This window comes from Sciurus vulgaris (assembly GCF_902686455.1).
Source record: "Sciurus vulgaris genome assembly, chromosome: 5".
Taxonomy (NCBI): Eukaryota; Metazoa; Chordata; class Mammalia; order Rodentia; family Sciuridae; genus Sciurus; species Sciurus vulgaris.
In genome coordinates, this window is record NC_136465.1 from 128203112 (window position 1) to 128213919 (window position 10808).

Consider the following 10808-nt stretch of genomic DNA (forward strand, 5'->3'; position numbering starts at 1 on the left):
TGATCATATTGACTAGATTAACTTTCTTAAGTTTGATTATTTTGCATATCTTGAAGACCAAGTCAGATTAGCTGGCAGTGATCTGATTAATGATGTGATCAACAGAGGCAACTGTGATAGAAAAGGACCTAAATCTCCTATTGAATGGTTCAGTCCTCCTGACTAGATTTGCCTGCTAGGGAGAGCATTGATGAATGTTAATTGAGAGTAATTAAATCTTGCATCCTGCTATGGGTCATCAGAGGATACCCCATGGTTTCTTTATGTGCAGACTAAGATACATGAAGAAACTAAGAATGAGCCTCCAAGCTCTGAGCAGCAAAGATTGGATTTCAGTAATTTCACTTATCTTCACCCTTGTAATATGCTGTGGGCTGTCCTCCAGGCAGATCCTATTTACTGTCCTTCTTGGGATTTTTGTCCCATTGTATAATGCCCCAAAACATGGATAAATATTCTTTTGTTTTGAAAATGGGTATGGGATTTCTGACGTAATCAATTTTATCGACTTCTTGAGAGTTGTAATGATCTGTGACTCACTGCGTAACAGTGTAGTTTTATGAGGTGGTACATCAGCCTGTGTCAGACAACTTTTAAGATTTGTGGCCCAATGAGTATAGGAAGTGAGGTTTATCATGAGTAGCATTTGCTAAGCGTTCATTAGAATCAAGGTACTGTGTTAGTTGCTTAGGTTACAAGTAAAGTACAAACAATTTAGTAAGGAACAAAGGACAGCTACCCAAGTTACCTGCACAGTTGCTTTTGTGATTTGAACCACACACCAGTGGATGAAAGCTAATGCTGAAAGGGGGGATGAAGAATGGAATACTGTGCACTTTCAAGGGGGCAAAGAAGACTTCTTGGAATAGTTTCCTGAAAAGAGAGGAAGGATTAAGAGAAATAGAAAAGGTCACTGAAGAAGCACCCCAGAAACAGGGACCCCAATCCTCCTAGATCTCTGCATGACCCATCTCTGGGACTGGAAGGATGGGGTGGGGTGGAGGAATCTAGCATGTTTCTGCATGTTCAACCCTCACAGCCTCCCTAAGGTGTGAATCCCACCCACAGGTGAGGAAGCTGGCTCCCAGAAGTTGAAGAACTGACCTAAGTTCCCCCCAGATTTGGAGGAGAAGGCAGGATCTGTCTAACTCCAAATGTGGTTCTCTTTCTTGCACTCTGCATTACACAGAGGAGCCACTGTGGGTTGAAGATCACATTCAAAGGGATGGGTATGAAAAGTCATTTGTCGATTCCACTAATTTTTTGTAGACACACAAAACTTGTTATTACTTCTGCTTTCTTCACCATCCTGATCCTCTGCTATACACATGGCCTCTGCAGTTAGTTGACGTGAATTAAGTGTGTTCATCGATGCATTGAAAAAATACTTATCAGTGGCCTCGTTTGTGTCAGGCACTGTTGTAGTAGCAGTGAAGGTCAAAACCACCAGGAACCCTGTCTTCACAGAGCTTATATTTGAGTGAATGCATGCTCTCCAGTCTTAGGTCCCGCTACAAGCTCTTCCTAAGGGATTGGGAACTTTTCTTCTTGCCCTGTTGTATTCTCATAACCCGAGAGTGGCCTGTAGCTTCTCTATTAGTGTGCACTAAGCGGTCTGTGACATGCTAGGGGGCAATCATGATAGCCCCTATTCTTCTATTAACTCATGGTTTCTTCAGGGCATTTATTTAGTACGAGTGGCATCTTCAGCATGCTTCTCTCAAGGGGTCTGTAAAACCCCCCAAACCTCACCTCACATCACAAAATACTGGAATTGCCAATTTGGTTATCTTTCCTCCTGCACAAAACTGAAGTTCCCTAAGGGCAGAGGCTATGTCCTGCTCATTTTTGTATCCTCCTTGGGTAGCACAGTACCTGGCATGTAATGTGGCCCAATAAATATCTGTAAAATGAATGAATCAAATAGTTATTCAAAACTTCTTCAAATTCATTGATATCTAGTCAAGACTGCCATCCATATTTTACACAAAGTTGTCTTTCTGGTATCCAAAATATTATCAATCATTTGTTTAAATGATTTCATTTCACCATTCTTGGGGAAAACTCATGAGTTTCAAATACTAATATCTGATTTATCTTTGAAAATGAATATTATATATGTTAACATCAGTTTGCTCAATGGTGGAAAATATTCCCAAACCATTTCTAAGCAATGATAAACATTTTTGACAGGGAATAAACTGATATTTGTTGTGTTTTGTTCCTGTCTTTCTATCCCAGTTATTTATTTATATTTGATGGTCCATGACCTTGACTTGGAAATATTTTATGCCAAAGATGTATATTGCCTGTCAAACTTACAAACCTTCTTATGGATGTCACTGACATTGTTGCAAACTTTAAAGACATCTCTATAAATAGCCAGAGAAAAATCATAGATGGTTTTTGTTTGTTTGTTTTCTCCTCAATTTAAAAATATTCCCAGAGACAAACATTAATTAAAATAGGAGGAAAGAAGGTAGAAAAATCTTACTTGCAGGCGATGCAGGCTCAGTTAATATTGTTGTATCTAGTAATATGCTGGTTTATTCATATATCATTTAAGTTTTAGATTACTTATTGAGCTGGATTCTGTTACTATGGGGTCAAGAAAAATGAGCCAGAAAGAAGTTGACTCTTGTCCTGAGTCACATAACTGTTGGCATGGGAATACAAACTGAAACCCTTTTAACCAAGTTCAGAAAACATCTGCCCTGAAAAACATATAAAAAATTAAAAGTATCTCCTATTTGCAAATGAAAACAACTAATAACTACATGTGTGATTTTTATTTTCTTTTCCTTTTCTTAAGTTTATCCTCCTAGATTGGCAAAGATTAAAGCTGTTGACAAGAATACATGCAAATGGGCATTCTCGTTCACTGTTGGCAGGAATGAAAATTGGTTCAACCTTTCTAGAAAGCAATTTGGCAATATGCAGCAGAAATTTCAATGATGACACAATTTTACCCAGCAGTTTGTTTAAGAGTTTACCTTAATCAATAAAAATCACAGAAGTGTATAAACATGAGCCCAAAGATGTATTTCATGATGTCTATGAAACTAAAACATTGGAAATAACCTAAGTATCCCAAGTAGAAGATGGGTTAAATAAAACATATCACATGTATAAAATTAAATTGTATGTGATGGCTATTAAAAATTATTTAGATCTATTTTATTGCTATGGAAATTTGTCCCTGAAATATTGTTATGTGAAAAAGCAGGCTACAAAGTAGCATGTTTAATAGGAGCCATTTTTAACAGTGGATATCTTTAAAATGATACATGTTTCTCAGAGAGCTCTTTTCCAAATGTTAATGATGTTTTTACTCTGGGCTGTGGTATTTGGGTGATCTTCACTTTCTTTAGACCTTTATGTATTTGAAAATTTTATAATGAGCATGTATCTTTTTTATTATCAGAAAAGAATAAAGCTATTTTTTAGTTTGGAAGAAAAATCATTCTCTACCTTTCTACATTTGCTTGCCTTTTGCTTTCTTGTACCCTTGGTAAGCAACTAGTAATGATGCTTCTGTTCCATTGTCCTTTATGATTTTTATCTTCCTACCTGGTGACTGCAGCTACCAGATGGATTTTTCTGGTGTCCCCTGAGTTAGTTGTAAGAGCACAAATGAAAAAGCAATCTAAGGCAAAAAATCGGACAGGAGAACAGAGTACAGATCATGATGCACAACTGAGAGCATTTGTAATTAAATATTGGTTGATTTTGGTAAAAAAAAATCTTTTAAAAGTTGACCTTAAAATTTCTTATTACAAATCAGGACTTCAAGGAGTTGCCTACAGTTAAGTGAAAAGATCTTTGGGGAGATAAATTTTCCACCATGAAGTATGGACTCTCTAGACTTGAGCTCTACCATCCATTTTTAGCCTACATAAAATTTTTAACTTGCTGAATTTAGTAGACTCTGGACTGTCGTTACTGGTTAGAAATAAAACTTAAAACAGTGCAGAGAGAGTGTGACTGAATACAATGCTTTTCTGTAGCAGGTAGAGATGGAGACTATGTAACACAGCTAATGGGATCCACACTGATGCATTAATTATAAAGGGAAATAGCAAAGTATACACCAGGGTAAAATACCAGTTCTAATGAGTTCAATCTGGAGGGACTGTTTTGTGAACATAACTAAGTTACACAGTGTGTAAATATGACAAAAACACTTCCTAGGCAAATCCAGTTAAAAGATAAGTGAATGCTAGGTTTTAAAGGCATAACACACCCACAAATTTTGTTCTTTTGATACTAAATTAATATATTAATGCTATTTTGTGTTTCTTGGAAGGGAAATTCCATATCAGTTGTAACATCACTGCAGAGATTTCAGGAAGAGAGAAGTTTAGGACTTCTAATTTATATACAGTGTAAAATGGAACCATTTCAAAACGGCATGTTCAGGTACAAATTATCACTAGTTGTCATAATCTTCTGAATTCCATTATTCACTAACGATAATTCCATGTCATTCTGAAATTGCACAGGCTAATTATTGTGCAATTGCCAGACCATTAAACACTGAATTGTATGATATTTATTTTCCTTTTATGATGATAACTCAGGATTTTTTTTTTAAAAGACCTGTGCTGGCTGTAGCCAAGGGTAAATATTAATCTATGACCTTTTATTGTTTTTATTTTGTGTACCCTGGAGGGAAAAATTTAAGATTCCAGTGTGCTTATAAAGCCAAATATGCATGTTTATATTAACTCACTGGCAACTCTGATGCTATTGCCTGAGACAGGAGGCAGAGCAATCCCTGACACTTTCATTATGCATTTGTCTGGCAGTTTGAAGAGAGCGAAATAATTTATGTGATTACTCATAGCCTACTTGGCCATTAAGATGTATTTCCCTAATAAAAAAGTAATCATTCTGTTTTAGAAGATGTATTCTGACATGTCCCCATCTTTCTGTCTACCTCATATCCTGGCATTATCATTCTTGATTTCAATAGTCATTTGAATGAATCAAGTAGCATCATTGCTTCATGGTTAAAATGTCTCATCAATTACAATGAAACCAGCTTTCCATTTCACTTGAGTTCCTGTTCTTAAGACCACCCTCTAGACCCCATTGCCACCTGCAACTGCTCCATATCCAAGCATGGTATGTTGTCTTTCACTTTATAAAGACATCCTATTCTTCAGTCTTTCTATTTTTTTTTCCTGACCTATCAACTATCATCTCTTCCCCCTCAATCGACTCCATGTTTTCCTTTGTCTTGGCTAGGTCATGGGTTCATCTGTACCAGTAACTGTGCTTTCAGGGATATAGAACCCCCTACTAAGTATAGTAAACAGAAGAAATTTAATACTCATTGGTTATCAAAGTATTGAAAAGACTAGAATGGCAAAAAAAGGAAATATAATAATTACTCAGAGATTATTAACTATAAGAAGCCATTCTCATCCCTAACAAGGAAGGTGAAAATATATCACTAAGAGCCTGTGACCAAGGTGCCACTGGAGCCTCTAGACCCGAGCTGCCCGGGAGGTCAGCCAGGACTGGCTTGCCACCTGTGCTGCTGCTGCTGCTGCTCTCATGACCAGCATCCCTACAAGAAGCAGAGAAGGAAAAGGTTATTTGATTCCTTCCATGTACCATATTGAGGACAAGAATGGAGCCAAGAGCCACTAGACAATCCTGACCCTTACCTATCCAGCATTCATTTTCACCCTTCTACTGTCAACTTAAACTTCCAGTAACAATAACAGCATTTTGCAAATATACCTAAAATAAGGAAGATCTCTCACTCCCCTAAGAGAACACCAATTCTCGCCAGTCATCATCTCAATGTGATCTTGGATTTTCTTTCATGTTAGTTATACCCTACCTGAATTTTCTAAGAATAAAGGTAATCAGCTACAAACTTTCTTATGTAATATAGAGGGAAAGAGAAAGAAAAATAAGTAACTGGTTAATTTGTACAAATACACACAAAGGGGAAAAAAGGAAATGGGTGTGGCTGCTATAGACTGTTCGTATGTTGTCCTAAGGGTGCAATCTATATTTATAACATGATTCTTCAATATCCTTCCATGTTTCCTTTACTCTTAGTAGGCACATTGGTTATTGTACTGGATTTCTCCAGAGAAACAGAACCAGTAGGTTATATATAGATACATAAGAGGAGATTTACTATGGGAATTGGTTTCCACAATTACAAAAGCTGAGAAGCACACACCCTTTGCTTGCTGCAAGTTGGAGGACCAGAAAAGTCAGTTGCTTAATTCAGTCTGAGACCAAAGACCTGAGAATGGGGAGGGCACTTATCCTTGAGCCTGAAGCTTCAAAAACCAGGAGCTCTGCTACCCCAGAGCAAGAGAAGATGCTGCCTGACTCAAGGAGAGCAAATTCACCCTTCCTCTGTCTTTTTTTGTTTTATCCTGGACCTCAGTGGTTTGGATGATACCCATCTGCACTGGTGAGAACAATCTTTGCTTAGTGTACCAATTCAAATGCTAATGTCTTCCAGAAACATACTCGGACACACCTAGAAATAATGTTTTACCAGCTATCACAGTCAAACTGACACACAATTAACATCATAGTTGTTCAAGCTTCCTCCCCTTCTATCTTAAAGGTATGAGTCTCTAGGGCTCCATTATTGGAATGCTATGATTTTGCATTAACTTGCACAACTGGATATGGAAATATTAGTATCCAGAATTCCCTGTATGTTCTGAACTTAAAAACTTGACTTCACTGTGTTCACAAATGATTTCCCCTTGATATTTAAGATCAATATCCAGAACCTTTAGCAAGACCCTCTTTCTTCTTAGTTCAGTGGTATGACTAATCCAAAATGACAACCTCTCAACTTCCACACTCTTGAAAGCATTGTTTTAACACATGGAATCATCTCACTTGAGACCTGAGACCTTCAAAGTAGCAGAACTCTGAGTTGAAGAGATGGGAAGCCCACAACTAACAAAATACGTGAGTGGATTTAAAAGTCAGAGGTATGTGGAGTGTCATTCCAACTTCATTCTTCAGTTGTCAGACCTATGTGTTCTGGCTGTGAGAGAAATAGACTGTGAACTGGTCATTGGCTTAGAGCCTATTTCCTCCAGTCTCATAGTGCTGTCTCCTTGCTGGTAGCTAGGAGTTCTCAGTAGGCCACTTCAAAGATCCAGAAAGCAGGCTCCTTGAGGGTGACGAAGAACCTCAGCTGTACCACCAGGGGAAGTCTATGGTGCAAGCCATTGTCTCATTCATTTTATTGTAAAGGAGTTTGGGGGCAGAGCTGTGTTTTAAGAGATACTGTAAACCCACCAACCAGGATCCTGGCAGGGACATTGGGGCACGGAAGACAAATTCATATGTAGAGTAAGAATTGATTCTGGTGAGGACAAATCATCATATCCTCCATGATAGAAGGGGTCCAATATAATCAGCCTGTTCCAAGTAGCCCATTAGATAGTTCCCTTCAGGAATGACATCAGCTCATGACAGCAGCACTGATTTCTACTGTTGGCAGTTTAGGCACATGGCCTTGGTCATGGCATCAGTCAACTTTGAGATGGAGAAGCCCACACATAACTTTTATCCCTGTTGCCACAGCAACTGTGGATCTCTTATGCCAGAATCACTCATTCTGGCACTGAATCATGAGTTGTTTTGAACAGTATTGTCTTCTATGCCTTTGCATATCCTGGTGCTCATTAAATAGCTGGTCATTATCTTATATTCATATTAAAGTTTCCCTTTATATATATACCTCGATGCTCTTCTGGTTTACTCCTGTTCTCATGTACTGTATATGAATTTAACTACTTTAACTCCAAGGTCAACTGGATTTCCACCTCATTGTCAACCCTGTTTAATGACAAGAGATCTAAAGGGATTGAGTGATCAATAAACATTTATAACTTGTCAGTAAAAGAGACAGGAATTCAACTCTGGTCTTATTTCCATTATACTTTTCTGTGTGGAAATACCTAATAATTATTCAGGCAAACTAGTTTTTAACCTTTTTAACCTTTTTTTCAAGTGGCTTAAAACATGCATGTACTTTGACAGATTATTGATACATCTACAAATTCATTCTATGGAAATAACCATAAAGGCTTAAAAATTAATAGTTAGAAGAACGTTCATTACTGCATTTTTACAATTGTAAATAGTTGAAAAGAACCAAAAAAATGTCTAACAGGAAATGTATTAAATATAACTAAATATTGTAATTAATATGATGTCCTGCAAGATTGTTCACCCTACATTGCTAGGTGGTAAAATGTAGGTTACTTTGCATTGAGTAAAATAGCATCCACTTTTTGCAAAAATAAAATGCGTGGATGCATAGTAAAGACCAGAAGAAAATAAATGTATCCAAGAGAAAGCAAATGATAGGATTGAAGTGATGCCCCCTTTCTTTTTTGTTTACCTATATTTTTCTGAATTTTATGCTATGAGAACATATTACTTTAATTTAAAAATAATTGTCACTACTAAAATAGGTAAAAATTAATTTTTGGAATCTTATTTCATGGGATTTGGGTAGGCAATGAAAACCACATACCACAATATATCAGTATTTTTATTATGTAGCTTTCTATGTAAGAAAGCTGCTTTTATCTCTCTACTTAACATGTTATTAATTTCCTGTAGTGATAGTGCACTGCTATAGCTCTTTAAACTTATTAATTGCCTATATTTCTATCCATGTAAATGCAGACAAGGCTTTTTTCTTGTTCTCTGGGAGAGATTATTATAAGATATTGAGGATAACAACCCCTAAGCAAGTATTCAAGGAATAGCTTAATTTGTTAGGGTACTACAGCAATGTGATAATAATTATGATTTTCTTTCCAGTGTGGGAGAGTAAACCCTGTGCTAAGGTCACAGAATATACCTCTAAATAGTCCACCTGTAAAATGCCACTCTGATTGGAATGGAGAACCCCAAAAAACATGTGAGGATTATCCTGAAATGTCCTTATCCTGGTTAATCAGGCAACTTTTTCACCACTGTGACTAAAAGACCTGATCAGAACAACTGTAGAGAAGGAAAAGTTTATTTAGGGGCTCACAGTTTCAGAGAAATCAGTGCATAGACAGCAGTTTCCATTCCTCTGTGTCTGCAGTGAGGCGGAACATCATGGCGGAAGAGTGTGGTGGAGGAAATCAGCTCACATGATGATCAGGAAATAGAGAGAGAGTCTCCACTCACCACATCAAAATACATACCCCAAAGGCACACCTTCAATGACTCTCTAGCTACACCTTACCTGCCTTCAATTACGACGTAGCCAATCCCACAAACGGATTAATTCACTGATTGGGTTAAGATTCTCACAACCCAATCATTTCCCCTCTGAACCTTCTTGCATTGTCTCACACATGAGCTTTTGGGGGACACCTCACATCCAAACCATAACAAACACCATACTTGCATGTGAAGTTCAGCTGCAGTTGGATCAGGGATGTTAACATTTAATTTAAATTCAATTAAATTTCTAATTTAATTTCTAAATTCAAGGAACTTAGAAGTCATTGTAATCAAAAGTAATGAAATGCAAAATTCTCTGGTTAGGTATTCGTTCTCCTATTCTCATCCTTATACACTTCTTCCTCTGGGGTTTATTTGCTCCTTGCTGACCTCCCTCCCAGACGTTTCTACTCTGTTCAGTGGAATGTTCATTTGTTTTCAAAGAAACCATTCATTTTCAACCTGCTCAATGACATTTCACCCTTTTCATTATTTTAACAAAACCTAGCTCTCACTCAAAAGACACGGCTAACTTCCTTTATAACTCTGTCCCACAAAGGTTGCACATTCTTCCATAAGCTTGACTCTCATAGGTCCGACAGGAGGAGTCAGATCCCCCGCGCTCCACACTGTCGATCCTCTACCATTGGTCTCCCAGCCCAGGGCTGGCTTCACTAGTGCAGTCGCAGAGGCTCCTGCACACACACTCCATTCTTGGGGTTTAATACTTTGCAGTTGCCATTTTGAAATTCTTAACAATTCTTGTGGGCTGAGTTGCATATTCCCCCAAATTCATATGTTGAAATCCACACCTTTTACTATTTCAGAATACTGGGACTGTATTTGAACATAGTATCTTTAAAAAGATAATTAGGTTAAAAATGAGGCCTTTGTGGTGGGCACTAATTCAATGTGACTGGTATCCTTAAGAGATGAAAACAGACTGCACAGAGAAAAGACCATGTAAAGACAGAGGGGCAGTCTATGGTGCCCCTACAGTACAGTCTATGTGCCTCTACAGTAGCCCTGGAAGGTAATACAATGAACATTCTTGTTTGTGTTTTTTAAGGGAAATCTGATGAAACAATGGAGCATGCAGTAGGGATTTGGAGCCTCAGTTTGCATGGAGTTCTACATCTTGCGATCTCCCCACCTTCCTAGGATAGGTTCTTGGCCTTCTGTTCCCCACACTCAAGTCTTGCTCAGTCTGCCCCTTCCTGTCCATTCCTGAGGTTATGACAGTGGAGCAAGCCCACGTGTGTTCTACCACTGTCCTCTGCCCTGGCCAGACAGGCAGCTGGGAGTGGATGCAGACACCTTGTTGGTAGAGGTTGGATGAGCAGCCCCTGTGGCATCTTTGGGTAATGCATGGCAGCACCATCTCCCTCCACAGTGCCACAGTGTGTTTGGTAGGAGTTAGCCTCTCACCACCCTGATCCCAGTTCAATGTGCATCTTGTTTTAGAGGTTTCCCCTTCTTGCTTTTGGCCCTTCTGCTATAGGTTGGTATTTTGGTAAGCTTTTTCACTGTTGTGACTAAAAGACCTGACCAGAAGAATTATAGAAGAAAGAAAAGTT

The 10808-nt window shown here is 38.1% G+C and overlaps 1 protein-coding gene across 1 annotated transcript in view; it reads left to right on the forward strand.

Moving 5' to 3' along the window:
- Nucleotides 1-3463, forward strand: part of IRAK3 (interleukin 1 receptor associated kinase 3) — a 51534-nt gene extending 48071 nt beyond the window's left edge. The window contains exon 13 of the transcript XR_013763797.1: nt 2813-3463. The gene's annotated coding sequence lies outside the window, so the exon portion shown is untranslated. The remainder of the gene's footprint in view (nt 1-2812) is intronic.
- The last annotated feature ends 7345 nt before the right edge of the window (nt 3464-10808 follow it).